Source organism: Bos grunniens, chromosome 1 (assembly GCF_055505025.1).
Source record: "Bos grunniens cultivar Pamir isolate PY7600 chromosome 1, Bosgru_T2T1.0, whole genome shotgun sequence".
NCBI classification, from domain to species: domain Eukaryota; kingdom Metazoa; phylum Chordata; class Mammalia; order Artiodactyla; family Bovidae; genus Bos; species Bos grunniens.
In genome coordinates, this window is record NC_141165.1 from 51,472,734 (window position 1) to 51,500,553 (window position 27,820).

The 27,820-nt window shown below is 39.2% G+C and overlaps 2 protein-coding genes across 15 annotated transcripts in view; one reads left to right on the forward strand and one right to left on the reverse strand.

Annotated features, from left to right (window-relative positions):
• The window catches only part of SPTSSB (serine palmitoyltransferase small subunit B), a 30,704-nt gene extending 29,519 nt beyond the window's left edge, over positions 1 to 1,185 (reverse strand). For both annotated transcript variants that reach the window (XM_086393358.1, XM_086393365.1), the window contains exon 1: positions 1,099 to 1,185. The gene's annotated coding sequence lies outside the window, so the exon portion shown is untranslated. The remainder of the gene's footprint in view (positions 1 to 1,098) is intronic.
• The window catches only part of OTOL1 (otolin 1), a 189,595-nt gene that overhangs the window by 38,136 nt on the left and 123,639 nt on the right, over positions 1 to 27,820 (forward strand). The window lies entirely within an intron of this gene.

Here is a 27,820-nt window from a genome sequence, read left to right on the forward strand (position 1 = left end):
GATGTCTTTTAAAAAGTATAGGAATAATTCAGAAGTGAAAATTAAGTTATTAAAACCTCATTGATTTTACACACTAATCTACAAAACTCACAAGCAAAAATAATCATGCATTTCTTAACATTTATTTAATTCAAAAGAACTACCAGACCACAAAGTTATACAGGAAAACAATTGCCCCAACTTTCTTGGTGCATTTATTTGTAGTTTTAGGGCTAAAATTTAAAGTTAATAATTCTTCAAATTCTTTATTTGATCAAGGGCTGGGTTCATATGTTAATTGCCAGTCAGTTGAATGTCATTTTAGTTGACACAGATCTAGAATCTCTGCTCATATCTAAATTCTTCTCTATCCATTATGCCATATCCTCATTCCCTTGTCAAAGTTATCTATATGTACTTTTCTCCTTGGGTTTAGAAGTCTAGTTACTTATAAGTGGTCACTTAATCATCTTAAAGAAAATACATACTGCTTAATTGGAGACGGAAATGGCAATCTACTCCAGCATTCTTGCCTGGGAAATCCCATGGACAGAGGAGCCTGGTGGGCTACAGTCCAAGGGTTTGCAAAAGAGCCGGACAAGACTTGTCAACTAAAACAAACAGCAATACAGCTTAATAATCATGATAAAATGTTAAAATGTATCCCTTGTTGGAAATTCTTTACTTTGGGGGCAATTGACTTGTGTGTATTATTGCCTCAAGTAGCTTATGGGCAAAAAGTATTGTATAAAAACATGAAACAAGATAAACAAAATATTTAAGAATGAAATCAAGCAACAACCAATGACATTTCTCTGAATAGTGTTACTGCATTATACAAAGATAAAAAACAAAAGTAATTAACAAAGTAATTTTCTCTTCTTTTGGCTGGGAAAGTTTCAGTAGTAAAGTTTGGCTTCTGTTGACTGAAACATCTTAGTTTCTAACATAGTTAAAGGCAAATGGAAAAACCCATTCAATTCTTAAAATTTTTAGTGCAGTTAAATAATAAGCTGGTACATTGCTTTATGGATCGGTATTATTTTTCCTTCTAAAGACAGGAATTATATCCTTTAAAAGCTACGTTACCGTTCAAGCATGTATTTGGAAGATGCTTACCTCCCGGTTGGGTTGGGTATATCTCCTGCGGCTTAGGTGAGCACCAGTGCTTTGGCTCCTCCCCAACTGCTGCGAGCTTCCTACTGCGCTGGGCACCTCAAAGCTCCTGGACTTAGGTGTTCGGCCCCGCCCTCTGCACTATTGCTAAAACTCCAATTCTGTCAGCCTGATGCCGGCGATTAATTATTGACGAAAGGAAAACACTCCCAGGCAAACTTGTGTCCAACCGGTCACTGCTCCCAATGACTCCTTTCAGAAGAGAATGCCGGCTGCACCACTCCCCTCCCCCCTTGCTCTATGGTCCCAACTTCCCACACGCTGCCACACTCGGTCCTGGGCGATCAGGCTCGTCCTCCGAGGAATGCAGCCCAGCGACTTCTACATTTTTAAATTTGGTTTCCTGCAGCACGTTAGCACTTCTCCAGGGACCAGCCTCTCAGAAGGAGGCGCTTTCCGGGGGCTGGGGAAGCCGGGGCTCTGAGAGCAACGGAGGAGGCTCAGGCGTCGCTGTCACCTCCGGCTGCCGCAGTAAAACCCCGAGTCGCGGCGGGGATGGGGAGGAGGGGATGGGGAGGCGCCCTTTCCTTCGTTCGGGTGGCAGCGCCAACACTACCAGAGGGGCACGTACTTCGATGGTAGTGGTGGGAGCGGGCAAATAAATAGAAGGCGAAGGTGGGAGCTTTGGGGCTTTAACCTAGGGGAAAACCTACGCCCAGCATCTATCGATCTGCAGACTTCGGCAAGGGGTCAAAGCCGGGCGGATGCTGAGTACTGCGGTCTGAAACTCAGCAGCAGGCTGCGAAGTGGACCCAGGGCTCCGGGCCGGGGCGGCAGTCGGCCCAGCAGGCATCCCACTGCATTCGTCTGTCAGAAACGGAAGAAAGCAAACCCTTTTAGCTTTGGCAGTTAATTTTGGTGCTTCTGAACGTGCAAAATGCCTCCCACCCTTCACTCCGTCCATCCTGCACCTCCCCTCCTCCCCGTAGCTGGGAGGTTAATGGTTGAAAGGCTGGATGCCATCGGGGAAACGGAAGGATCGTGCCCAGGGAAGAGAATTAATTTGGGCCCGGACTGCGGCAGGAAGGCAATTTCGGGAGAGAGGGCTTGGAGGAGGCCCGGTGCCTACACACACCGCACAGGCTGCCGCGGCTCCGGAACCACCGAACCCAGCGCTCTTGCTCTCGGCGCTCAATTATCTTCCCCAGGAGGCGCGGGACCGTGAGGAGCATCTTCCCTGAAAACCCTCATGCAGAACACCATGGATCCCTTTTCTACCGAGGACATAGTGCTTAGACAGAATGCCGCGATTGCTGGATGAGATCGCAGAGGCCCTTGAAGCTTCCAGCCCAAATATCTCCGTAGCTGACGCTATGCCCAAGACCTCGGGGAGTCCGGAGCGAAAGCGTCCTTTGATTGATAAGTCTTTGGGCAACAGCTGCCAGTCAACCCCCACAGCCTAAGGAAGATGCCGTACTTGCTCGGCCTCATTGTGCTGAAGCGCGAATTTTAGCTGCGGGCAGGTTTCTGCTCCCTCCACAACTCGCTTCCAGTAGGTTCCAAGCTGCCTGCCTTTGCAACGGACAGAGAGACTCACACAGTTGGGCGGGGGTTTCTCCAAGCAGGAGGGAGGTGTCCTCAAAGGAACCTGAAGGTGTTGGGTCCAGGGAAGGGAACCAATAGAAAATGAGCACCTTGGAGTCTGTGTTGGCCGTTTTACATTTTGTTATCTTTTATCTTGTATCTAAATATTAGCAACCTCTGCTAATATTTTTTATTTATTACTTTATGTTCACATTTCTTACCTCTTGGCTTCCTCTGACAAAGCTCGTCAAGTTGGGAGCACAGGTATGACCATTCCCATTGAGAGATAAGGAAATAGAAACCTTGAGGAGTGACTTGTCCAAGGTCACCAAACCATTTTGTGGTGGGATCAATACTATTTACACTCGTTTTTAGGTCTTATTATTTATTGTTTAGTTTTCTTATCAGATTTTGACAGCCTCCCCGCATCCTCCCTGTGACTGTACATTTGTGGAAATGTAGAAACAAGTCTCTCTTCTTCCTGTCAAAGGTTTTTGAAATGGCAATGAGACCTGGCATTATTTGAACTGTAGGTGGGGAGAAACTGGTATCTCTTGCAGATGCATCTATACCATTAAAAATCATTTTAAATGATATATGTAATATAACCACACACATCTTTGCACCCCCCAAATGGAGAATAGGTGTTTGGTTTTTTTTTAGTACAAACAGAATATTCTCAAAACTTAACTAGATCACAAATAAAGATCCACCCTTTTCTTTTTTCTTTTTCATTTATTTTTTTAAGCTTTTTATTTTGCATTGGTGTATAGCCAGTTCGGAGAAGGCAATGGCACCCCACTCCAGTACACTTGCCTGGAAAATCCCATGGATGGAGGAGCCTGGTGGGCTGTAGTCCATGGGGTCACTGAGTCGGACACAACGAGCGACTTCACTTTCTCTTTTCACTTTCATGCGCTGGAGAAGGAAATGGCAACCCACTGCAGGGTTCTTGCCTGGAGAATCCCAGGGACGGGGGAGCCTGGTGTGCGGCCATCTATGGGGTCGCACAGAGTCGGAGACGACTGAAGTGACTTAGCATAGCATAGCATAGCCAGTTAACATTGTTGTGATAATTTCAGGTGAACAACAAAGAGACATACATGTACATGTATCCATTCTCCCCCAATCTCCTCTCCTATTCAAGCTGCCATGTAACAATGAGCAGAGTTTCATGTGCTATACAATAGGTCCTTGCTGGTCAATTCATTGTCAACACTGTTTTTTCTAGATGGACACATTTTAAGTGGCAGAAATTATAAATAGCACATTTCCCCTTGATTGATAGAGCACAATTAAAAATTTAAGAATGTAAAAAAAAAATTTAAGAATGTGTTAAACCTAGATTAAAGGGAAGCACAAATGGGAAACTACAAACTCTTTAGAAACAGAAGAAAGCAAAAATCCTACATAAAATCAGGAGAGTATAAAAAAGCTATACAATCTTCAATGTATTTATTGCAAAACAACATACAAACCACGAAACTTAGAAGAAATTGCAAAAAATTATGTTAATTCATTGAAAATAAAAATAGAAATTAATAAAATGGAAAAATAAAAAGCAAGGCAAATTGATCAAAAAAAGAAAAAACTTTTATTGAAAAGATAAAGAAAAAATCAAGAAACAAAAATACAAGCCTTATTAAAAAAAGAAAGATGGTATACAACCACAGGTGAGTAGGATATTAAAAACAAAATAACAGACAATGTTTTTTGCCCTCAAGGAGGAGCTTCCCTTTGTGCTGATAACTAGAAATTGTGAAGTAACAAATGGTTAAGTTGTACCACAGCTTATGGAAAGTGGAATAAGGTTTGAAGAAGTAGGCAAAATTGTTTAGCATGTAATAGTGTAAGAATATAAAGTAATTCTAATTGTATCAATTGAATTTTGAACCAGGCCTTTCATCATGATTATCATAAAGCAGTTGTTGAATAACTGAAGAACACATGTGTGCTAGAGTAGAAAACTTTATAAAGTACTAAAAGTTAAAAGACTCTATGCCTTCCAGGTTACCTGGGAGGTTTGAGGACAAAAATTACAGGGAAGGGAATAGGATCACTTTGTAAAAGCTGTATTTATGACCCAGAAAGATTATTTGGAAATGATCTCTGGAGTTCAGAACACCAGGAAGGAGAAAGGGCTTGATGTGAGAATGCATTGAAAATAACCAGCTGTCAGGTATCCAGCCTTGTACACATCTGCTGAGGATGGTCTTACCTCTAGGGAACCAAAATTAACAGCCTGAGATGTGAGTTTTCCCAAGCTCCAAACCTGCCCAGGGTGGTGTGGTAGAAAGAGTATGCACTTTGGGGCAAAGTCTGGGTTCTATTTAACAGCTTTTCTACTAAGAAACTGTGGTGGTGGTAGTTTAGTCCCTAAGCCATGTCCAGCTCTTTGTGACCCCGTGGATTGTAAGCTGCCATGCTCCCCTGTCCTTGGGATTTTCCAGGCAAGAATACTGGATTGGGTTGCCATGCCCTTCTCCAGGGGATCAGGAAGATCCAAGGATCTAACGTGGGTCTCCTGCATTGGAGCAGATTCTATACAGTCTGAGCCACCAGGGAAGCCCAAGAAACTCTGTAGTCCGAGACAAATTGTCTAATATTTCTAAATTTTATTTTTCTTATCTATGATGTGCAAATTATATTGCCTCCATGGGGTTCTTTTGAAAAATTAAAAGAGCCTGTGTTTATAAAGTACTTGTATAGTTCTCTATCTTCCCTACTCCCTGTTCACCCCCTCTCCCCTGTGCTGACACCTTCCCCCTTCTCTAAACATCATCTTTCAGGATATTCTCTTCTGTCCATTGACATGTTTCCTATTTTGTCAATAGGACTCTACCTTCCTTCCCTTCCTTTCAGTGACCTAGGTACCTCCTCTATGACTCCTCAGCAATCAGGAATCCAAACATCATGATTGAGTACCTTTGGAATCTAAATCTGAATCTAAAAATAACTCACCCTTCTCTTATAAGATGGATGGCAAAAGCAGGATTGCCCTTCCTCCCTCCCTTCCTTCCTTCTTAATTAATGTATATTTTGAGTTCCTATGTGGCTATACTCTAGCAACATGAGTGTCATTGTGCCAACTCACTGATTACAGTTTAACAGAGATGCAGTGCTTCAGTTGAAGTCTTTAATGGAAAGATTCTGACATTTAGCCATTCCTAGATTTAATATTAGGATAAAGATCATAATAAGAATCAGTAGTTTGTTCTAAATATTGGAAAAGCAGTATTTCATTAAGGTACTAATTGCCTGTCCCATTAATCATCAACAAACATATGAGATATATCATAATAGGCACAATTATGACCTTAAAAGGCTATTCTTAGCAATAAAGATACCCTAAGAGAACAATACAGAAATTCCCAGAGCAGCAGTGAGATCAATTTAACTGAAGATTTTCTGAAGCATCTATTCTTAAGCAGCATCAAACACTGTCTTTTCATACAATGTCCAAGGTATAACTGCATCAATGTGGATAAGACAGAGAAGACAATGAAAAGTCAAAGGAACTGAGAGAAAATAATAGGGCTCCAACCAGCTATATCAGCAGCAAGTATCTCCTTTTAGCTATTAACTCTTGTTCTCTTCTATTGATCTTATTATCAGGAGGGGGAAAAGAAAAAAAAAAGTAACATATATTTAAAAGCAAGAACAGAAGTTTGAAGCAAATTTTATTTACTCCCTTCTGGTTTGCTTTTATGGTGTGGAAATTAACCCTTCCTTATTTCTTTTAAACCTTGTAAATTAGCACCACTTATTTTTATTGTTGTATGACAAAAAAAAGTTGCCTGCCATTTTAGTAAACAATATTGCACCCCATCAGTCATGGGAGTCTGCCTATTGGTGTGCCCTGAGGGGAATTTAGGATGGAGAAAAACAGGATACTGGCTCTAGATAATTAAGATGCATAATAAAGAAACAATTTCAATGACTACAGACTCTTGCATCTTCCTGTGGGTAGAAAAGCACTAGAATCCTTAACTTGAGATGTGTGCTTTTGTTTGTTGTTTGTGATTAACAGTAATCTTTTGATGTTCTACTACTTTTTCCCCTCCACAGCAAAAACTCATAAACGGAGACTCCTCTCTTACCTCTTAGGCTTCCCTGGTGGCTCAGACAGTAAAGCATCTGCCTGCAATGTGGGAGATATGGGTTAGACCCCTGGGTCAGGAAGATCCCCTGGAGAAGGAAATGGCAACCCACTCCAGTATTCTTGCCTGGAAAATCCCATGGGTAGAGGAGCCTGGTAGACTATAGTCGATGGGAACACAAAGAGTCAGACAGGACTGAGCGACTTCACGTTCACTTTCACTCTTTGGAACAATTCCAAGGAACTGTCTGAGAGGTTGCCCTCCCAGGCAATAGTCCTCAATAAGGTCACCAAATATATCATAGCTTGCAACTTTTAGGTTGTGTGTTTCTTGTTTTTATTTTTATTTTTCAGTTGACAGTGGAATACTCTCCCAGAGCAGAACTCTTCATAACACTCAATAGATTTATAAAGGTATTTGAAGGGATTGTCATATGTTAATGAATCTTACATATTTTATTTTTTAACTTTTTATTTTGTATTGAGGTATAGCCAATTAACAATGTTGTGATAGTTTTAGGTGAACAACGAGGGGAATCAGCCATACGTATACATGTATCTAGTCTCCTCCAAACTCCCCTCCCATCCAGGCTGCCACATGATGTTGAGTGGAGTTCCATGTGCTATATAGTAGGTCTTTGTTGGTTATGTATTTTACATATAGCAGTGTTTTTAGTCTTCACTGAGTTACCAACTAGCTATACACTTTTGGCTAACCCAGCTAACTAACTTCTCCAGAACCATATCACAATTAATCAAGTACTTGAATAGATTATTGGAATACATTAATCAACTAAAGGAACCAATCTCCAATTATCTGCTAGCTAGTACAAAGTCCCTTTTCTAATTTTTATATTTATTCTTTTTTTTTTTTCAGAATAAGTAGATAATTCTGTTTTCCTGTAAAATGGAAAACGTTTTTTCCCCCTCTTCTGCCTATGTTGATATAAAAATGCACCTGATAGCCCTCATTACTATCAATTCTTTTGTTTCAATTTTCCTTTATCAACATTTTATTTTCTTCATTAATTAGGACTGTTAGGTTAAAAACAAATAAAACAGGGAAGTTGTATGACTGGAGTCTTTGACCTGTCTGCAAAACTTCAAAAGAGTAGTAATGATAATAATGACTATCATTTATTGAGCTGCTATCAAGGTTTTCCTTAATCATCTGTTTTTCTTGCTACAAATTTGCAAGGTAGCTTTTATTTCATTTTTATAGACAATAAACCAAGAATCAGGGAGGTGGTGACTTTCCTAAGGTGATGCAATTATAAGACTTGGATGCCAAAGCCTGGCTTTTTAACCCTATACTCTTAGTTCACTTTATACAATTTCTCCATGATTTCTCAAATGTCTTTTTTTCCTGATACTTTTCTCAAAGAAAGTGGCTGTGTTGTGCTGTGTGTTAAGAGAACCAATGTTGGAGCCAAGCCTCCCATGTTTAAATCCCAACTTGACCACTTAACTTTTGTGAACAAGGCCAGCTAACTTAAATCTCTCTAAAGCCTCAGTTTCCTCATCTGCCATAAAGGATAATAACCATATTGAATTATTTAAGTTAATATACAGAAACCATGTAGAAAAATAAATGTCCCATAAGTGTTCATTACTACTGTTCAGAGAATTCAATGAGATTATAACTCAGTATCTGGCCCTTAGACAACACTTAATACAATAATTTCATTTTTAAAAGTATTTTATTTTAATAACATATATAGTTTTAAGCTACTCTTTCAGGAATATGATTAGGTTCTTCCTTCCTTCCTTCCTTTCATCGCTCCCTTTCCCTTTGTAACTATCATTCCCTATCTTTTGTTCCTCCCTTTTTGTGCCGATAACTAGGACTTACTCAACTCTACTATTGACAAACCATTTTTTTTTTCCAGAGAGACCCATTGTTTACCCTAATGTGTCAGACCAACATAAATATACTTTAACTCAGTATCACATATTCAGGGACAGAGCTATTTATTTCCCTCATCTTTTTAAAAGACTTTTGCTAAAACAGTAGTTGATAAAAAAATAAGAACGTTCAGGTTTTAAAAGGAAAAATTAGCTTAAATGTGAAAACTTTCTATTTTATGAGTAAGAAAAGTTGATTGAATACAATAATGACAGAACCCTCAGTATCTGAAAAACAGATTTGTCTAATGTGGCTGTGTTAGGGTTCTCCAAGAAGCACAACCAATTATCTATTAATCTGTCAAGACATTTAGTTTAAGGAGTTGGCTTATTCAGGATTCTGGAGGCCGAGGAGTCCCCATATCTAAGGCTGGCAAACTGGAGACCCAGGAGAACCGATGGTGTAAATTCCAGTCCAAAAGCTGGCAAGCTTGGTTTTTTTTTAATTGGGGGATAATTGCTTTACAATTCTGTGTCGGCTTCTGAATCAGCCATAAATATACACATGTCCCCTCTCTCTTGAACCTCCTCCCCACTCCCCACCCCATCCCATCCATCTAGATTGTCACATAGTACTGTGTTGAGCTCCCTGTGTTATACAGCAACTTCCCACTAGCTAGCTATTTTACATATGGTAATGTATATGTTTCACTGCTACTCTCTCAATTCAGCCCCGACCCCTTGTCTAGCTGTGTCCAAAGTCTGTTCTCTATGTCTGCATCCCTCTTCCTGTCCTGCAAATAAGTTCATCAGTACCATTTTTCTAGATTCAGCATCCCACTACTGGGCATACACCCTAAGAGCTGATTTTTTAGTTCAGGTCTGAAGACAGGAAAAGATCGACCTGCAGCTCAAGCTGTCAGGCAGGAAGAGTTTTACCTCTTACTCAGCTTTTTTGTTCTATTGGTCCTCAACTGATTAGAGGAAGCCTCAAAAGAATCTGCAATAGAGAGGGCAATCTGCTTTACTTAAGTCTACAGATTCTAAGGTTAATCTCACCTAGAAACACCCTCACAGACAAACTCATATTAATAATAAATGTTTGAGTAAATTTCTGGGCATCCTATGGTCCAGTCAAGTAGATACATAAAATTGATCATCACAGTGGCCAAGAATTTTGATTGATCCAACCACTGCTTTTGACTTTGACATAAGACTGCATCTTTTCCAGAATAAGCATAGTTCACCCATCCTTTGCTAAGGGATTTATTGCTTCTTTCAAGGCTTTTGATTTGATTTCTCTTCTTATATTTAATTAATTGAGTAAGACTCTTTAGCTATAATGAATAACTGTGTAATAAGAAAGTGAAGAATCTTATACCATCATTGCCTGCTCCCTGTTGAGTGAGTTGTCTGCCATCTTCAACAAAACCTCTTTCTCTGACTCTTATGCACTATGAAAATTCACAGCTGTTCTAGTATCTTGACATTTTTCTGTGGAGAATTTGACATTCATTGTAAAGTTATTTTTAATGACTGTCAAGTTAAACTTAGGGGCCAGGGATAAAAAGAACAAATCCAGAGTGAAAATAAAACACAAGAAAATAAGGCAACAAGAAAATGCATATGTCAAGAGTAAACAACAGGAAAAGAAGCTTATGGAAACACAACGGCAACTGAAAATTAAGCCATGGTCCTTTTTGGTTCATCTGCCCCAGTTTTTAATATCTGATCTGTGACCTGTAGTTGAAATTTGTATGATATTTTTTTGGAGGACATCAGGGAAATTTAGTGGAGCCTCTCACAAACCATGTATTAATCACCTAAGAAATTCTTCCCAGCAGGTCTAGACTTTTAAATATCAGGCAGACACAGCATGCATCTGTGTAAATTAAAACAGAATCCCACCAAACTAGCCATTGAAAGTTTATATTGACTTCCTCATCTTTTTATTTTTTAAATGGCTGTCGCTTTCTTCTGTTATATGTGTATTTTTAAAAAACAGCATTGTGATATAAGTCGCATACCATTTAAGTCACTCATTTATAAGATGAACTTCAGTGGTTTTTAGTGAGTTCACAGAGCTGTGCAACCATCATTACTAATTCCAGAATATTTTCATGACCCCAAGAAGAAATTTCATATTTTTTAATCATTACCTCCAACCCTAGGCAACTACTACTTAGCTTTCTGACTCTATGGTTTGCCTATTCTGGACATTTCATGTAAGTGGAATCACGCATTTAGTGGTCTTTTGTGACTGGTTTCTTTTATTTGGCATAACATTTTTAAGGTTCATTCATCTTGTACCATTTATCAATTTTCCATTCATTTTTATTTCTGAATAACATTCTATTGTGTGACTATACCATGTTTTATTTATCCATTCATCATTTGATGGGCATTTGTGTTGTTTCTACTTTGGGAGTATTATGAACATTTGTGTACATACTTTTGGTAGAGGTATATTTTTATTTCTCTTGTGTATAAACCTAGGAATGGAATGGCTGGGTCATGAGGTAACTCTAACTTTCCGAAGTACCACAAAACTATTTCCTAAGTTGGGTGCACAATTTTACGTTCCCACTAGTAATGTATGAGGGTTCCAATTTTTTTTCACATCCTGGTCAACACTTGCTATTGTTTGTCTTTGTGATTTTAGCCATTCTGGTGTGTGTGTGAAATGATAGCTCATTGTGATTTTGATTTGCATTTCCTTAATGAATCGTTATACTAAGCAATTTTTCATAAATGTATTCACTATTTGTACATCTTTAGACACATGCATATTCAAGTTTTTGTTAGTTTTTAAAAATTGGTTGTTTAATTGGATCTTTTATTGTTGAGTTGTAAAGAGATTTTCTACATATTTTGGGTACAAGTCCTTTGCCAGTATACCATTTGAAAACATTTTCTTCCATCCTGTCACTTGTCTTTTCGCTTTCTTGATGGTGTTCTTTGAAGCATAAATGGTTTTTAGTAATCTGATGAAGTCTAATTTGTCTTTTTTTCTTTGATCTGTTGTTCTTTTGGTGCTGAAGGTAAGAAAACATTGCTTAGCCAAGGTAATGAAGATTTCCTCTCATGTTTTCTTCTGGGATTTTTAGAATTTTAGATTTTACATTTAGGTGTATGACCCATTTTGAGTTAATTTTTGTGCTGAGTGTGAGGTAAGTATCCAAATTCATTCATTTGCATGTGGATGTCAAGCTGTCCCAACACCATTTCATTGAAAAGACTACTTTTCTGCATTAAATTTTCTTAGCACCCTTGCCAAATAAGTGTCCATTTGTATGGACTGAATGTTTGTGTCCCCCAAGGGACTTCCCTGATGATCCAGTGATTAAGAATCTCCCTTCCAATGCAGGGGATGTGGGTTCAATCCCTGGTCAGGAAACTAAGATCCCACATGCCACAGGACAATTGAGCCCATGCACCACAACTGGAGAGAAGCCCATGCACCGCAACGGAGATATTGCATGCCACAACAAAGACCCAACACAGCCATAAATAAATTCATAAATATTTTTAAAAAATATGAATGTTTATGTTCCACAACATTCATATTTTGAAATCTAATCCCCAGTGTGGTGGTAGTTGGAATTAAGAACTTTAGGAACTGCTTAGGTAAAGAGGGTGGAATCCTCATGAATGGGGTGAGTGCACTTGTAAGAAGCAGCCAGAAAGCTAAATAGCTAATTTTTCACCCCATGAGAACACAGTAAGAAGTCAGAAGTCTGCAGCTTGGAAGAGAGTGCTTTCAAGAGCTCAACCATAATAATACACTAATCTTGGATTTCAGCCTCCAGAATAGTGAGAAATAAATTTCTATTGTTTGTAAGCCTCCTAGTTTAATTTTTATTATAGCAGATAATGTAAGAGATTATTTTTGGAGACTCAATTCTATTCCTCTAGTAGCCTTTTGCCATATCATACTGTTTTGATTACTGTAGGTTTACTATAAGTTTTAAAATTGGAAAATGTTGGTTTTCCAGTTTTTTTCTCCTCTTTTAAGATTGTTTTGACTATTCTGGATCCCTTGCATTTTCATATGAATTTTAGAAGCAGTTGTCAACTTATTTGAAAAAGGCAGCTAAAATTTGATAGGAATTTATATCTCTTTATACAGATTGAATCTACAGATCAATTTGGGGAGTATGCCATCTTAACAATATTAAATCTTCTGATCTATGAACATGAACTGTCTTTCCATTTCTGTAGTAGATTTTTGATTTTTTTCCAAAAATGTCTTGTAATTTTCAGTTTACAAGTCTTATACTTCTTTTATTAAACTCTTATTCTAAGCCCCAAATTTGAATAAAGATTAGTGATGTTCAGGAATTATGTCTTGGTTAATCCAGTATCCTGCTTACCTGGTTTAGTGTCCTGAATTGTGGTTATTGATCCCTGTGCTTATTGAAGTAAATTGAGAAAATACATTTTATACTTACAGAAAGTTTACAGTATTTTTCATTTTTATTGCAGCATCCCTTTAAGAAAACAGAACAAGTATTGACCTATTTAATAAGAAAGTTAACTGATGGATATATAAAGGCCAAGAAGTTTAATTGGCATGACCAAAGATACTCAGTCCATGTCAAATATAAAATTAGAACACAAACATTTTTCCCAATGTTGTATTAATTCTGAAAGCTTTTAGCCTAAGAAGCATATTGAGAAATTCAGGGTAAAATGGGGGATGGCACTAAGTGATTTCTATTGAATTACATTAAAAATGTATACTGTCATATTATCCAGCTTCTTTAGGGCTAAAATAAGTGTTTCACTCTGGGGATGTATTTCTTGAACTTTTAAGTTAGCAAAGTGTTTGTAAAAATGCTTACAGTTATTTTCATGCCACATTTCAGTGATTTGTAGCCAATGTGAGGTTACAAGAAATTTGACTTAATAAAAGTTAAGGTGTAACTGTCAACAGATGGAGTTAAAGATGTGGCAAACCTTGTAGACTCTCTCTTCTACTTTACAAGTTGACACCTCCTATAATGGTCTCTGATTCAGGCTTTAGATTTGAACATCCAGTTAAGCATTCAGTCGAGCAACTGATAACGAAGCTTGTGATGGGATGAAACAGGTAATTAAGAGACTGAAAGGAGAGCAGCATGTGGGTGTCTAGCATTTATAGGGAGTGCTTACCAACCAGGAGGACATTGTCAAGTTTAGGCAAATGGACCAAGAGAAGAGTACTAGCCTTGACTACAAGATACTGATGACACAACTCGCATTAGAAAGGGAAAAGGAGGCCTACTGGACATTTCTTGATGATGAGAACAGGAGGTGCAATAAGAGAAATGCCTGTTATCAAGAGTATCAGACATTATGGCCGAGAAGAAACTAGTGACTGCTGCTTTTCAGGTCAGAACTGGATGGATATAATGGCTGCCTGGACCCCAAGTGAAGAAATTTTAATTATAAATAGTTAAAAAAAATTGGCTTTTTACTCTAGGAAGTATTCCTTGAGGTAACCAGGTGAAAATAATAGGGTTTTTGTTCTCTGTAGGAAAATTTGGTAGGGGAAGGTTTCTGAAATAAAAGTTAAACACAAAAGAACTTGAAGAAGAAAATGTGAGTTGAGTTGTTCTTTACCATATACATGTTACCTATCAATTGTTTAAGGGGCAAATCAATGAATATAAAGGAAAGGTAAACACTTAATCTGTCTGTTCAGTTCAGTCCCTCAGTTGTGTCTGACTCTTTGCCACCCTATGGACTGAAGCACAACAGGTTTCCCTGTCCGTCACCAACTCCCGGCGCTTACTCAAACTCATGTCCATCGCATTAGTGATGCCATCCAACCATCTCATCTTCTGTCATCTCCTTCTCCTCCCACCTTCAATCTCTCCCAGCATCTGGGTATTTTCAAATGAGTCAGTCCTTTGCATCAGGTGGCCAAAGTATTAGAGTTTCAGCTTCAACATCAGTCCTTCTGATATATATTCAGGACTGATTTCCTTTAGGATGGACAGGTTGGATCTCCTTGCAGTCCAAGAGTCTTCTCCAACACCACAGTTCAAAAGCATCAGTTCTTCAGTGGTCAGCTTTCTTTATAGTCCAACTCTCACATCAATACATGACCACTGGAAAAACCATAACCTTGACTAGACGGACCTTTGTTGGCAAAGTAATGTCTTTGCTTTTTAATATGCTGTCTAGGTTGGGCATAGCTTTTCTTCTAAGGAGTAAGCGTCTTTTAATTTCATGGCTGCAGTCACCATCTGCAGTGATTTTGGAGCCCCCAAAAATAAAGTCTTGTCACTGTTTCCATTATTTCCTTGTCTATTTGCCGTGAAATGAAGGGACCAGATGCCATGATCTTAGTTTTCTGAATGTTGAGCTTTAAGCCAACTTTTTCACTCTCCTCTATCACTTTCATCAAGAGGCTCTTTAGTTCCTCTTCACTTTCTGCCATAAGGGTGGTGTCATCTACATATCTGAGGTTACTGATACTTCTCCCGGCAATCTTGATTCCAGCTTGTGCTTCATCCAGCCCGGCATTTTGCATTATGTACTCTGCATATAAGTTAAATAAATACTCTACATATAAACAGGATGACAGTATACAGCCTTGACGTACTCCATTCCCCATTTGGAACCAGTCTGTTTTTCCATGTCCAGTTCTAATGAAGTTCTAAACACTTAATGAAGGCCATGAAATAGACCGTTGGCCTATATGGGTGTAATATTTTTAGTTCTACTATGTTCAGATCATTCTAGCAGTTCATGAAATTTATAACTGTGCTAAGCCACAGGCCTGACTTCTGAATTTGAGGTTAGAATGAAAGAGCAAGTTGCTTAATTAGGAAGTGCCCTATTTAGTAAATAAGAGGTAATCTTTAAAAAGTTTTTGGTTATCTAGGCATTTCCCTCAAACTGTTTGTGTGAATAATGTATAATCAATTCCAGGTTATAAGAGTGAAAGTTATTTTAACTGCAGTGACTATTCGCGTGTCACACGATTTTGTGGAGGGTGTACTCAAAAGTCTGAGAGGCCTTTGGAAACTACAAATCAAAACATAAATCCTTCTAAGGGCTACGGCTATTTCAGGTCCCAAAAGAGTAGCACCAGGGTTAGGCTCATTGAATTCAACAAGAAAGGACCTGATTTTGGGAAGCAAAGAGTAGAACTGTGAATCTGGACTCATAGTAGGAACTGATGGTAGCTCTGAAGCTGTAAAGGATCTTGGAGCACAGATTTTTGTTCTTTGATGTTCATAAGCAGGACAAATCTTTTCAGTCAGCAATATATTAGTATTTGTGTCCTCCCTTTGGAGGCATTTGGCTCTGAGGTTGCCTCTAAGTTTAGAAGCTGCAGAGGCAAGAAGACACCCTCCTTACCTCCTTTGTCCCTCTCTCTGCAGGCATTTGAGGGATAAACAAATGAATAAATGTGCAGCCCTCCTACTGATTTTGAAATCAATAATGACAAAGGAAGGAGCAATTATGGGGTAGATCAATAGCTGAAACAAAATGAGCACTGGGAATCTCTCTTTACTTTTGAAAAATATATTAAGATAATTTTTTTTTTCTGCTTCAGGATTTCATTCTTTACTCTGAAACAATATAGTGGTTTGTGTCACTGTGTCTCAGTAATGGTGCATTTCCCCCAAATCTTCTATAATGGAATTTTTCTTTCATCATGGCTTTTACTTTTAATTTTTTTTTAGCTCAGTGATTGGCTTTACAAGTAGTCAGGTATTCCTAGATAACATCTTGCAGTATGTGCTTCTCCTGGCCTGCAAAAATCATGGTTTTCCTGATTCAAATAAGAAAATTTATTTTCCAAATTCAATGAAATTTTCCAAATTCAAATAGATGGAAAGGCATCTGATGTCCATGGATCAGAAGACTTAATTTTGTTAAGATGGCATACTCCCCAAATTGATCTACAGATTCAATCGGTAGAGAGGGATAGCAATCCTATTGAAAACTTAGCCACCTTTTTCACAGAAATTGACAAGCTGTTTCTAAAATCCACATGAAAATGCAAGGGATCCAGCATAGTCAAAGTAATTTTAAAGGTGAAAAACAAAACTGAAAATCCAACACTTGCCAATTTTAAATCTTTTTACAATAAAGCTACAGATAATGTAAACATTGCTTTTCATGGAGGCATAGAGCAAGGTTTTTTTGTCTTAGCAGATTTCAAGACAACTGTAAAACCTCGTAGTTTTAAACAAGACTGAAGCTCATTAAAACAACAACAACAACAAACAGAGGCATTCTTAAGGGAGAACTATAAACTTTTCCAAACAAGATCTTTGACACTGAAGACTCCAGTTCTGGTTTACGGCCACTGACTTTTAACCATCCTAGTAAACATTACTGTATAACGGGAGATTTTTTACTTCCTGGACCTCTTACGAATGATGGGATGACCATCTCTACCCTTGCTAAATCCTTTTAAAATGTCGTTTGCAGCCCTTATGGTTGACTTCCCCCTGCCGCCCTTTTTTTTGTCCATAAGAAAGTAATCACCATCCTTTGAAATGCCTGTCATCTCTAGCTATCTCAAATAGTATTCTGGCCTGACTGGGAAACATTTTTCCTATTCTTATCTCCTAAAGCTAATGTTTATTTTCTCCAGTTTTTGTCACTTAACACATATACAAGGCAGATGTTAGGTGTTAGAAATTTAGTTTTCAACTTAGCTGTTGGGCCATTTAATTTAAACACAAAATGTGCCTGATTCACTTACTGTTGGTTTCAATAGATACCTGGATATCTAGATTACTTGGCTATCTGAAAATTAGTGCCTATTGACATGCTGAATAAGATGATGCTTATAAGAGTCTTTCCCACCACATAGCAGGTACTTAGTGGTTATTTGTTTTCTTCCTAATAGTGAAGTTGACAGTGGAAGCTTTTTTAAGTGACAAAATTACAATCTAAAGTTAAATGGGTTAACTAAGGCTTGAGTTTTCCTCCTGAGTAGATTTCATGTTCATATATACAGAGAGCCTTGTTAGAATCCAACTAAAATTAAAAATTCAAAAAAGTTACTACACTAATTTAAACTAATGTTTCATACTTTCATCCATGGCTTAACACACTTTAAGTTTTCTCTATTTCAAAATGCCCTTTTGGCATCAGTAGTAAGCGTTTTGTGTAGAAAACACAGTTCCTTATGATTTCAAACTCAAGCTAAGGATTGTGGGATCCTCAGCAATAGAACAAGTCATTTGAGTTATTCTGGAAAGTTACAAAATGTTATTAGAGCTATGAAGACCTATGATGGTCTCATTCACTCATTTATTTATCCAACTAATGTTCACTGTTACTTTGGCCACCTGATGTGAAGAACTGACTCATTGGAAAAGACCCTGATGCTGGGAAAGATTGAAGGCAGAAGGAGAAAGGGATGACAGAGGATAAGATGGTTGGATGGCACCACTGACTCAATGGACATGAATCTGAGCAAGCTCCAGGAGTTGGTGATAGACAGGGAAGCCTGGCGTGCTGCAGTCCATGGGGTGGCAAAGAGTTGGACATGACTGAGCAACTAAACTGAACTGAATGTCCACTCTGGTATTCAGCTGGTGACAGACACAGGCTGATTTCCTCCCTTCACGGAGTATTATTTCTGTGATGGTAAATTAATTGATCAAGCCTGTTTTAGATACCATAGTTTTGAAGGATTTATTTATTTATTTTTATTTTTTTCCTTGTTCATTTGAAGTTTTCTTTCCATATCTTTTTAGGTAAAAAACAACATAACTATATTTTTCTCTCAATATGGGGTCATGATATTTTTCTCTCACTCTCTGTGTTGAAGGATTTATTTTAAACAACAATCCTATCATTGAAGAATAGGTCAGGAAGCCAGGTAAAGTTGCCCCGAATGAGATGTCTTGAAGATCTCTGTCTTCACCTTTTTGACAACTGTCATACTTAAATCTCCCAAGAGTATTGTAGGGAAGATTCTTATAACACAAGCTGATGAGAAGTTAAACCAAAATATTTCTAAGGCCCTCTTCAGCCTAGGATTTGGTAAATTGGTGTTAAACCTGAGAAGAAGGATCTCTCCAAAATAACCCCAGAAAAACGCAAAAAGTGCCACTTAATTCTGTGTCACTATAGTAAGCTCTAATAAGCAGGCAGCTCTGGGTTATGTCTATTACACTATTGACCATTGCTCATCCTTTATCATTTTGAGCAGAGAAAGTCTGGAGACTAATGGAAAAGAATTATAGAATTTTATTGTTCTCTGCTTCTCACTGTGAACTGGACGTAGAGACTTGTTAAGCTAAATGAGCTCAACTGAGACTCTGGCTGTCAACATTTACTCAGAACCTGTGCATTAGCCTCTGGATCTTCAAGGGTTTTCTTCTGACCAGGCATAAACATTGCATACGGACAATTTTGACTTGGGATTTCTGGTAATTATTTTAAAAATGTGACCTTTTATTTTTTTAGTGAACTATAGAAACTTTTGTTGTTTGTTTTTCAGAAATAGATATATTAAGAATTTATTATTATAAGGTATTTTTCAACTTTAACATTTGGTAGCATTTCCTCTACTTGGTGAGTAAGTAAAATTATGACCTCCTGCTTTGTTGAGTGGGCAGTGTTAATCTCACTTCAGTGTCTTTTGTGGTTGGAGCTATTTAAGCAGAGGCTTGGGAGGGGATTAATATCTATAGGGCGGTGTCTTTCAAAGTGTGGGCTTTAGACCAGGAGCATGAGACTCACCCCAGGACTTGGAACTTCCCCCTGGTCCCACTGGTTCATATCCATGCTAAAATCTGAGAACCCTGTAATAGGGATATGAGCCTTAGATCAGTACTTCTGTAGAAAGAAGAAGCTGAAGGAGAGTATCAGCAATGCTTGTTTTCTTTTTTTTTTTTTTTTCCTGAAGCTTACAGTTTCTCTTTTCCCTGCCTTCTACTCCTATTGCTGCACACTGAGCTATTGCTTTGAGAATCTGACTTGTGCTTTGGAAGCTTTGGGATGGATCATTGGACTAGATGAATGAAAATTTGTAGGATTTGGTCAGTTATGATGAAGTTATGCCCTGACATTATGGCTTTTTCAGGATTTGTAAAGTTCTGTCGTCTTTGAATTTACTACAGATAAACTGATAGCCCCAAATGCTACTATGAGTTAGACAGGAATGGTTGAAGATGGATGTTATTTCACAATCTTGAACTAGCTTCTGGTTGTTGACCTTTCCTAGAGAAGTTGGGAATGTTCCACTCCTTTCTGAAATAAGGTTTTGAGTCCTATTGTGTAATGCCTGGCACTTTGGGTTTCTCGAAAGTAAGCCACCCAATGAGAAAAGACACCGCAATGGCTGGGCTGATCATATGGCCTTCTAGGCTATTTGGGCACAAATGCTGGTTCTGTTGCTTGCTCCATGTATGACCTTAGGAAAGTCCCTTACTTCCTCTTGGTCAGTTTCTTCATTTGTAAATCGGGCTGGTTGGTGATGGACAGGGAGGCCTGGCATGCTGCAGTTCATGGGGTCACAAAGAGTCGGACATGACTGAGCGATTGATCTGATCTGATCTGAATAATGTCTACCTTTTGCTAGGTTTAAGCATTCATTTTAGGAATCAGTGAACTAAAATGGACTGGAAAGGGTGAATTTAACTCAGAAGACCATTATATCTACTACTGTGGGCAAGAAACCCTTAGAAGAAATGGAGTAGCCATCATAGTCAATGAGAGTCTGAAATGCAGTACCTGGATGCCCGTCTCAAAAATGACACAAAGATCTCTGTTCATTTCCAAGGCAAACCATTTAATATCATGGTAATCCAAGTCTCTGCCCCTACCAGTAATGCTGAAGAAGCTGAAGTTGAACAATTCTATGAAGACCTACAGAAATTCACATCTAAAAAAGTTGTCCTTTTCATTATAGGGGACTGGAATGCAAAAGTAGGAAGTCAAGAAACACCTGGAGTAACAGGGAAATTTGGCCTTGGAGTACAGAATGAAGCAGGGCAAAGGCTAATAGAGTTCTGCCATGAGAACGAACTGGTCATAGCAAACACCCTCTTCCACAACACAAGAAAAGACTCTACACATGGACATCACCAGATGGTCAGCACCGAAATCATATTTATTATATTCTTTGCAGCCAAAGATGGAGAAGCTCTATGCAGTCAGCAAAACCAAGACTGGGAGCTGACTGTGGCTCAGATCATGAACTCCTTATCACCAAATTCAGACTTAAGTGGAAGAAAGTAGGGAAAACTACTAGACCATTCAGGTATGACCTAAATCAAATCCCTAACAATTATACAGTGGAAGTGAGAAATAGATTTAAGGGACTAGATCTGATAGACACAGTGCCTAATGAATGATGGGTGGAGGTTTGTGACATTGTACAGGAGACAAGGAGCAAGACCATCCCCAAGAAAAATAAATGCATAAAAGCAAAATGGCTGTCTGAGGAGGCCTGACAAATAGCTGTGAAAAGAAGAGAAGTGAAAAGCAAAAGAGAAAAGGAAAGATATACCCATTTGAATGCAGAGTTCCAAAGAATAGCAAAGAGAGATAAGAAAGCCTTCCTCAGTGATCAGTGCAAAGAAACAGGAAAACAGAGGAGTTGGTGATGGACAGGGAGGCCTAGCGTGCTGCAGTCCAAGGGGTTGCAAAGAATGGGACACGACTGAGCGACCGAATTGAACTAAACTGAAGCATTTCATGAGTTCAGTTCAGTTCAGTCACTCAGTTGTGTCCGACTCTTTGGGACCCCATGAACCACAGCACTCCAGGCCTCCCTGTCCATCACCTACCCCTGGAGTCCACCCAAACCCATGTCCATCTAGTCGGTGATGCCATCCAACCATCTCATCCTCTGTTGTCCCCTTCTCCTCCTGCCCTCAATCTTTCCCAGCATCAGGGTCTTTTCCAATGAGTCAGCTCTTCACATCAGGTGGCCAAAGTATTGGAGTTTCTGCTTCAACATCAGTCCTTCCAATGTGTACCCAGGACTGATCTCTTTTAGGATGAACTGGTTGGATCTCCTTGCAGTCCAAGGGACTCTCAAGAGTCTTCTCCAACACCACAGTTCAAAAGCATCAATTCTTTGGTGCTCAGCTTTCTTTATAGTTCAACTCTCACATCCATACATGACCACTGGAAAAACCATAACCTTGACTAGATGGACCTATGTTAGCAAAGTAATGTCTTTGCTTTTTAATATGCTGTCTAGGTTGGTTATAACTTTCCTTCCAAGGAGTAAGCGTCTTTTAATTTCATGGCTGCAATCACCATCTGCAGTGATTTTGGAGCCCAGAAAAAAAAGTCAGCCACTGTTTCCCCATCTATTTGCCATGAAGTGATGGGACTGGATGCCATGATCTTAATTGTCTGAATGTTGAGCTTTAAGCCCACTTTTTCACTCTCTTCCTCACTTTCATCAAGAGGCTCTTTAGTTCTTTCACTTTCTGCCATAAAGGTGGTGTCATCTGTATATATGAGGTTATTGATATTTCTCCCAGCAATCTTGATTCCAGCTTGTGCTTCATCCAGCCCAGTGTTTCTCATGATGTACTCTGCATATAAGTTAAACAAACAGGGTGGCAATATAGAGCCTTGACATACTCCTTTTCCTATTTGGAACCAGTCTGTTGTTCCATGTCCAGTTCTAACTGTTGCTTCCTGACCTGCATACAGGTTTCTCAAGAGGCAGATCAGGTGGTCTGGTATTCCCATCTCTTTCAGAATTTTCCACAGTTTATTGTGATCCACATAGTCAAAGACTTTGGCATAGTCAATAAAGCAGAAATAGATGTTTTCTGGAACTCTCTTGCTTTTTTGATGATCTAGCAGATGTTGGCAATTTGGTCTCTGGTTCCTCTGCCTTTTCTAAAACCAGCTTGAACATCTGGATGTTCACGATTCACGTATTGCTGAAGCCTGGCTTGGAGAATTTTGAGCGTTACTTTACTAACATGTGAGATGAGTGCACTTGTGCGGAAGTTTGATCATTCTTTGGCATTGCCTTTCTTTGGGATTGGAATGAAAACTGACCTTTTCCAGTCCTGTGGCCACTGCTGAGTTTTCCAAATTTGCTGGCATATTGAGTACAGCACTTTCACAGCATCATCTTTCAGGATTTGAAATAGCTCAACTGGTATTCCATCACTTCCACTAGCTTTGTTTGTAGTGATGCTTCCTAAGGCCCACTTGACTTCACATTCCAGAAAATCTGGCTCTAGGTGAGTGATTGCACCATAGTGATTATCTGGGTTGTGAAGATCTTTTTTGTACAGTTCTTCTGTGTATTCTTGCCACCTCTCCTTAATATCTTCTGCTTCTGTTAGGTCCCTACCATTTCTGTCCTTTATTGAGCCCATCTTTGCATGGAATATTCCCTTGGTAGCTCTAATTTTCTTGAAGAAATCTCTAGTCTTTCCCATTCTATTGTTTTCCTCTATTTCTTTGCATTGATCGCTGAGGAAGTCTTTCTTATCTCTCCTTGCTATTCTTTGGAATTCTGCATTCAAATGGGTATATCTTTCCTTTTCTCTTTTGCTTTTCACTTCTCTTCTTTTCACAGCTATTTGTCAGGCCTCCTCAGACAGCCATTTTGCTTTTTTGCATTTCTTTTTCTTGAGGATGGTTTTGATTTCTGTCTCCTGTACAATGTCTTGAACCTCCATCCATAGTTCATCTGGCACTGTGTCTATCAGATCTAGTCCCTTAAATCTATTTCTCACTTCCACTGTATAGTCATAAGGGATTTGATTTAGGTCATACCTGAATGGTCTAGTCGTTTTCTCCACTTTCTTCAATTTCAGTCTGAATTTGGCAATCAGGAGTTTTTGATCTGAGCCACATCAGCTCCCGATATTGTTTTTGCTTACTGTATAGAGCTTCTCCATCTTTGGCTGCAAAGAATATAATCAATCTGATTTTGGTGTCGACCATCTGATGATGTCCATGTGTAGAGTCTTCTCTTGTGTTGTTGGAAGAGGCTGTTTGCTATGACCAGTGCGTTCTCATGGCAGAACTCTATTAGCCTTTGCCCTGCTTCATTCTACATGTTAAATTCCTGACACTTGATAAATACTCAATAAACTTTAGATATTACTATTATCACAGGGGCTTCCCAGTGGTTCAGTGGTAAAGAATTTGCCTACCAATGCAGGAGACCTAGATTTCATCTCTGGATTGACAAAATTCCCTGGAGAAGGAAATGGCAACCCATTCCAGTATTCTTGCCTGGGAAGTCCCATGGATGGTGGAGCCTTGTGGGCTATAGTCCATGGGGTCACAAAGAGTCAGACAGATCTTAGTGAATAAACAACAACAAATTATATTATGACTGTTGTGTAATAAGAAAATTACCTACAACTGAAGAGATAGCTAATTAGTATAGTAAGTACAACTGGGAAATACATGTAATCTGTCAGGATAGAGTAAAAAAGCTATAGAGTCAGACACACATCAATTCGATTTCTTGGTATGCATCTTCTGGCAAGTAATTTAGTCACTCCTGGGCCTTGATATTCTTATCTCTGAAATGGGACTAATTTCTGCTTTGCAGGGCAGTTGTGAGCAGAAACAGGAACATTTTGGAAGAGGCTGATATATTCAATACAAATGGTATTATTCTTTTTATTGCTGCTTGCTTTTCTTGAGCTAAATTTTAAATAGCAGCTTCTCTTCCCTATGGAAATCTAGGGAGTCTGATATAGAGGAAATGTGTATATGCTGTGGAATGGCCCATATGCCACTTTGTTATTAGAATATGACTCATTATTTCTAAACTTAGTGTTGCTTTATTTTTATGCTATTTGCTTTTCTGAAAAATCGCTATGTTCAGATCCAATCATAAACTTTGGATAATAAAAGAAAGTAACCTCAGTTAAATGCATTTTTGGGAGCTACAGCTAGGCACTCAAATGAGGTTATTCAACCAATTAGTGATGTCGTACTTAGTCACTCAATTGTATCTGATTCTTTGCAACCCTATAAACTGTAGCCCACTAGGCTCCTCTTTGCATAGGATTTTCTAGGCAAGAATACTGGAGTGGGTTGCCCTTTCCTTCTCTAGCAGATCTTCCCCACACAGGGATGGAATCAGTGTCTCCTGTGTTTCCTGCATTGCAAGTAGATTCCTTACCCACTTAGCCATTGGGGAAGCCCTAATTAGTGACATATAGAGGACTAATATTTTGGTAAGCAACTGTGAAATTTGTTGTACTAGGTCTTTGTTGCTGCGTGTGGGCTTTCTCTAGTTGTGGTGAGCTGGGGCTACTCTTCATTGCTATGCATGGGTTTCTCATTGTGGTGGCTTCTCCTGTAATGGAGCGTAGGCTCTAGGCATGCAGGCTTCAGTAGCTGCAGCACATCGGCTCAGTAGTTATGGCTCGACGGCTCCAGAGTTTGGACTCAGTAGTTGTGGCTCATACATGGGCTTAGTTGCTCTGTGGCATGTGGAATATTCCTGGACCAAGGATTGAACCCATGTTCAATTGGCAAGTGAATTCTTATCCGCTGTACCACCAGGGACGTTTGAGCCAACGAGTGTCTGAGGCTGGTCCAAGGGTTGAAGCAGAACAGGGGATCTGGGTGGAACTGGGTTAGGGTACGGATCTTCAGATTTGTTCAGATGTTCCAAAGATGCTCTAAGAGACAAGCTTTGTCTTCCAGAGTACAAAAGGGGAAAAGCATGGGCACAGAGTAGGAGAAGCCTCTTTTAAGTTCCAGCTTGGCCATACACTGGCTGAGGGAGTCTAAGCAACTCCATCTGTAGATCTTCTTCATTTGAGTCTGTTTCTCCATCTGGAAAGAGGTATTAATAGTTTAATGCTTCCCTCCCAGGTTCCAGTGAGAAGTTTCTGACACAGAACTGGCTCTTTCTGTGCTGTATTAAGGGTGGTCTTCAGGGAGGACTTCCCTAGTGGCTCAGATGGTAAAGCATCAGTCTACAATGTGGGAGACCTGGGTTCGATCCCTGAGTCGGGAAGATCCCCTGTAGAATGAAATGGCAATGCACTCCAGTACTATTGCCTGGAAAATCCCATAGACAGAGGAGCCTGGTAGGCTACAGTCCATGGGGTCGCAAAGAGTGGGACACGACTGAGTGACTTCACTTTCCTTTTCCTTTCCTTTTTTTTTTCAGGGAGCACTAATAATGTGCTGTTGACTTTGCTGTGAAATTTCCATGTATGGAAGCACTTATCCTCCCCTTTATCTTTGAAGATGCTAATTCATAATTTATAGACTCTGAATAGAAGCAAGAAACTTTGCTTGTCAATAAAGTCCTCATGAAAATAAAGCAAAGAAGGACACAGAGGAATTTGTTGGCTTTAAGAGAGCTGGGAAAATGAATATAGCTAATTACGTGCCATGAAGACACTTTTTTCTTATCCCTTCTTAAGAAGAATGCAGACATCTTTAGGATGATGCCCCTTGTTCAGGAAGCTGATTAGGCTGTACAGGTAAAGAAATCTTGAAGAAAAAACAAAAGGGGGAAGCATTTTACCCTCAGGCTCCATCACCCCCATTCCTGGTGTGTTATGGATTCAGCAATGTCTCTGGGTCTCCATCTCTTCGCCTATGACCCTTAAAGAGCACACACCTCAGGATTGATGTGAAATTTGATGGGTTCAGTTTTCCAGTGCTTTATGTGGATGCAAAGATTTCAATGAAAAAATTTATCTGTGTACTATGTAGTTTGAGGTTAAGTGTGCCATCCAGTAGAACATTACAAATTATGAGAAAATTTGATATATTATATCTTAACAGTAGGATACATTAAATTATGGTCATAGCAAAAATTGGGAGGTGTCTTAGAAAAACCTAAGGTTGGATGATTAGCTTGGTGAGTAAGAGCATCTGAGGAAATTTCAGACAGTTCATGACATTGAAAAGTGAAAGTGTTAGTCACTCAGTCATGTTTGACTCTGCGACCCCATGGACTGTAGCCTGACAGGCTCCTCTGTCCATAGAATTCTCCAGGCTAGAATACTGGAGTGGGTTGCCATTTTCTTCTCCAGGGGATCTTTCTGACCCAGGGACCAAACCCAGGTCTCCTGCATCGTAGGGCAATGCTTTATTATCATGACATTACTGAAATGTTTTCAACCAGGATTGTAAAAAGCTGATCTCAAGTGATCCAATGAGGACCTGCGGCTCTGAAGAGCAGCCTTGCTTCCTGGTGCTTACCTTTACACTTTCCCTCTGTATTCCTAAGGCCATGCTTCTAAAGGAAACCAGTCCTAATAGTCTGGGAATCAAAGCAAAGTGTTTCTGCAGGAAACTGAATGATAGGCTTCATTTATGGTTTTCCATAATTGGCATTTAAACACAGTGGTTCTGCTTGCTCAGCTTTATAATGTAACAGATCCCCTGTGTGTAGGAGGGAGAAAGAATGAATATGCCTCTAAAAGCTGGGTGCCTTTTTCATGAAGAATACTTGAGAGGAAAGAGATGACCATCAGACAAAGATGAAAAAAGGGAGCATAGGACAGAGAAAAAAGACATCCCATGCAGTGTATGGTTATATGACAATTGTTTGGTTTGGGCATTTTGTTGGAGAACATTTTCTTTCAGAATTTACATCATTTTTTGTGTTGCTTTTCAAGTATATTGCATAATTTCCTATTTATTTATATATTTATCTCCCTTCCAGGCATAAAGGAAAAGACACTTTGAGTTTCAGGTGATGAGAGGCATGCAATTTCAACCACTTATTTAAAAGGTGACATATATTTAGTGCTTTTTTTAATGTGCCAGGTACTGACATAATCACTTGTGTTTTTATTGCTTTATTATTTTCTCATAACAGTCACATTAGAAAAGTATAATTATTATTTTTATTACTATCACCTTATGTGTGCATATGCACTCAGTTGTGTCTGACTCTTTGTGACCCCATGGATTGTAGACCACCAGGCTCCTCTGTCCATGGAATTTTCCAAGTAAGAATACTGGAGTGGATTGCTACTTCCTTCTCCAGGGGATCTTCCCAACCCAGGGATCAAACTCGTGTCTCTTGTCTCTCCTTCATTGACAGGCATTCTTTACCAAGTGAGCCACTGGGGGAAGCCCATTATCACCTTAGAGATGAGGAAACCAAAGGCAAGAAGTTGCCAAGTTTAGGCAACTAGCAAAGCCAGGCACATTTTAAAGCCACATGTCAAAGTTTAGGTACATGTCAAAGCCAGGGCATTTAGCTACATTTTTATTCTGTATCGAACTTCTTGATGGTGGACGTTC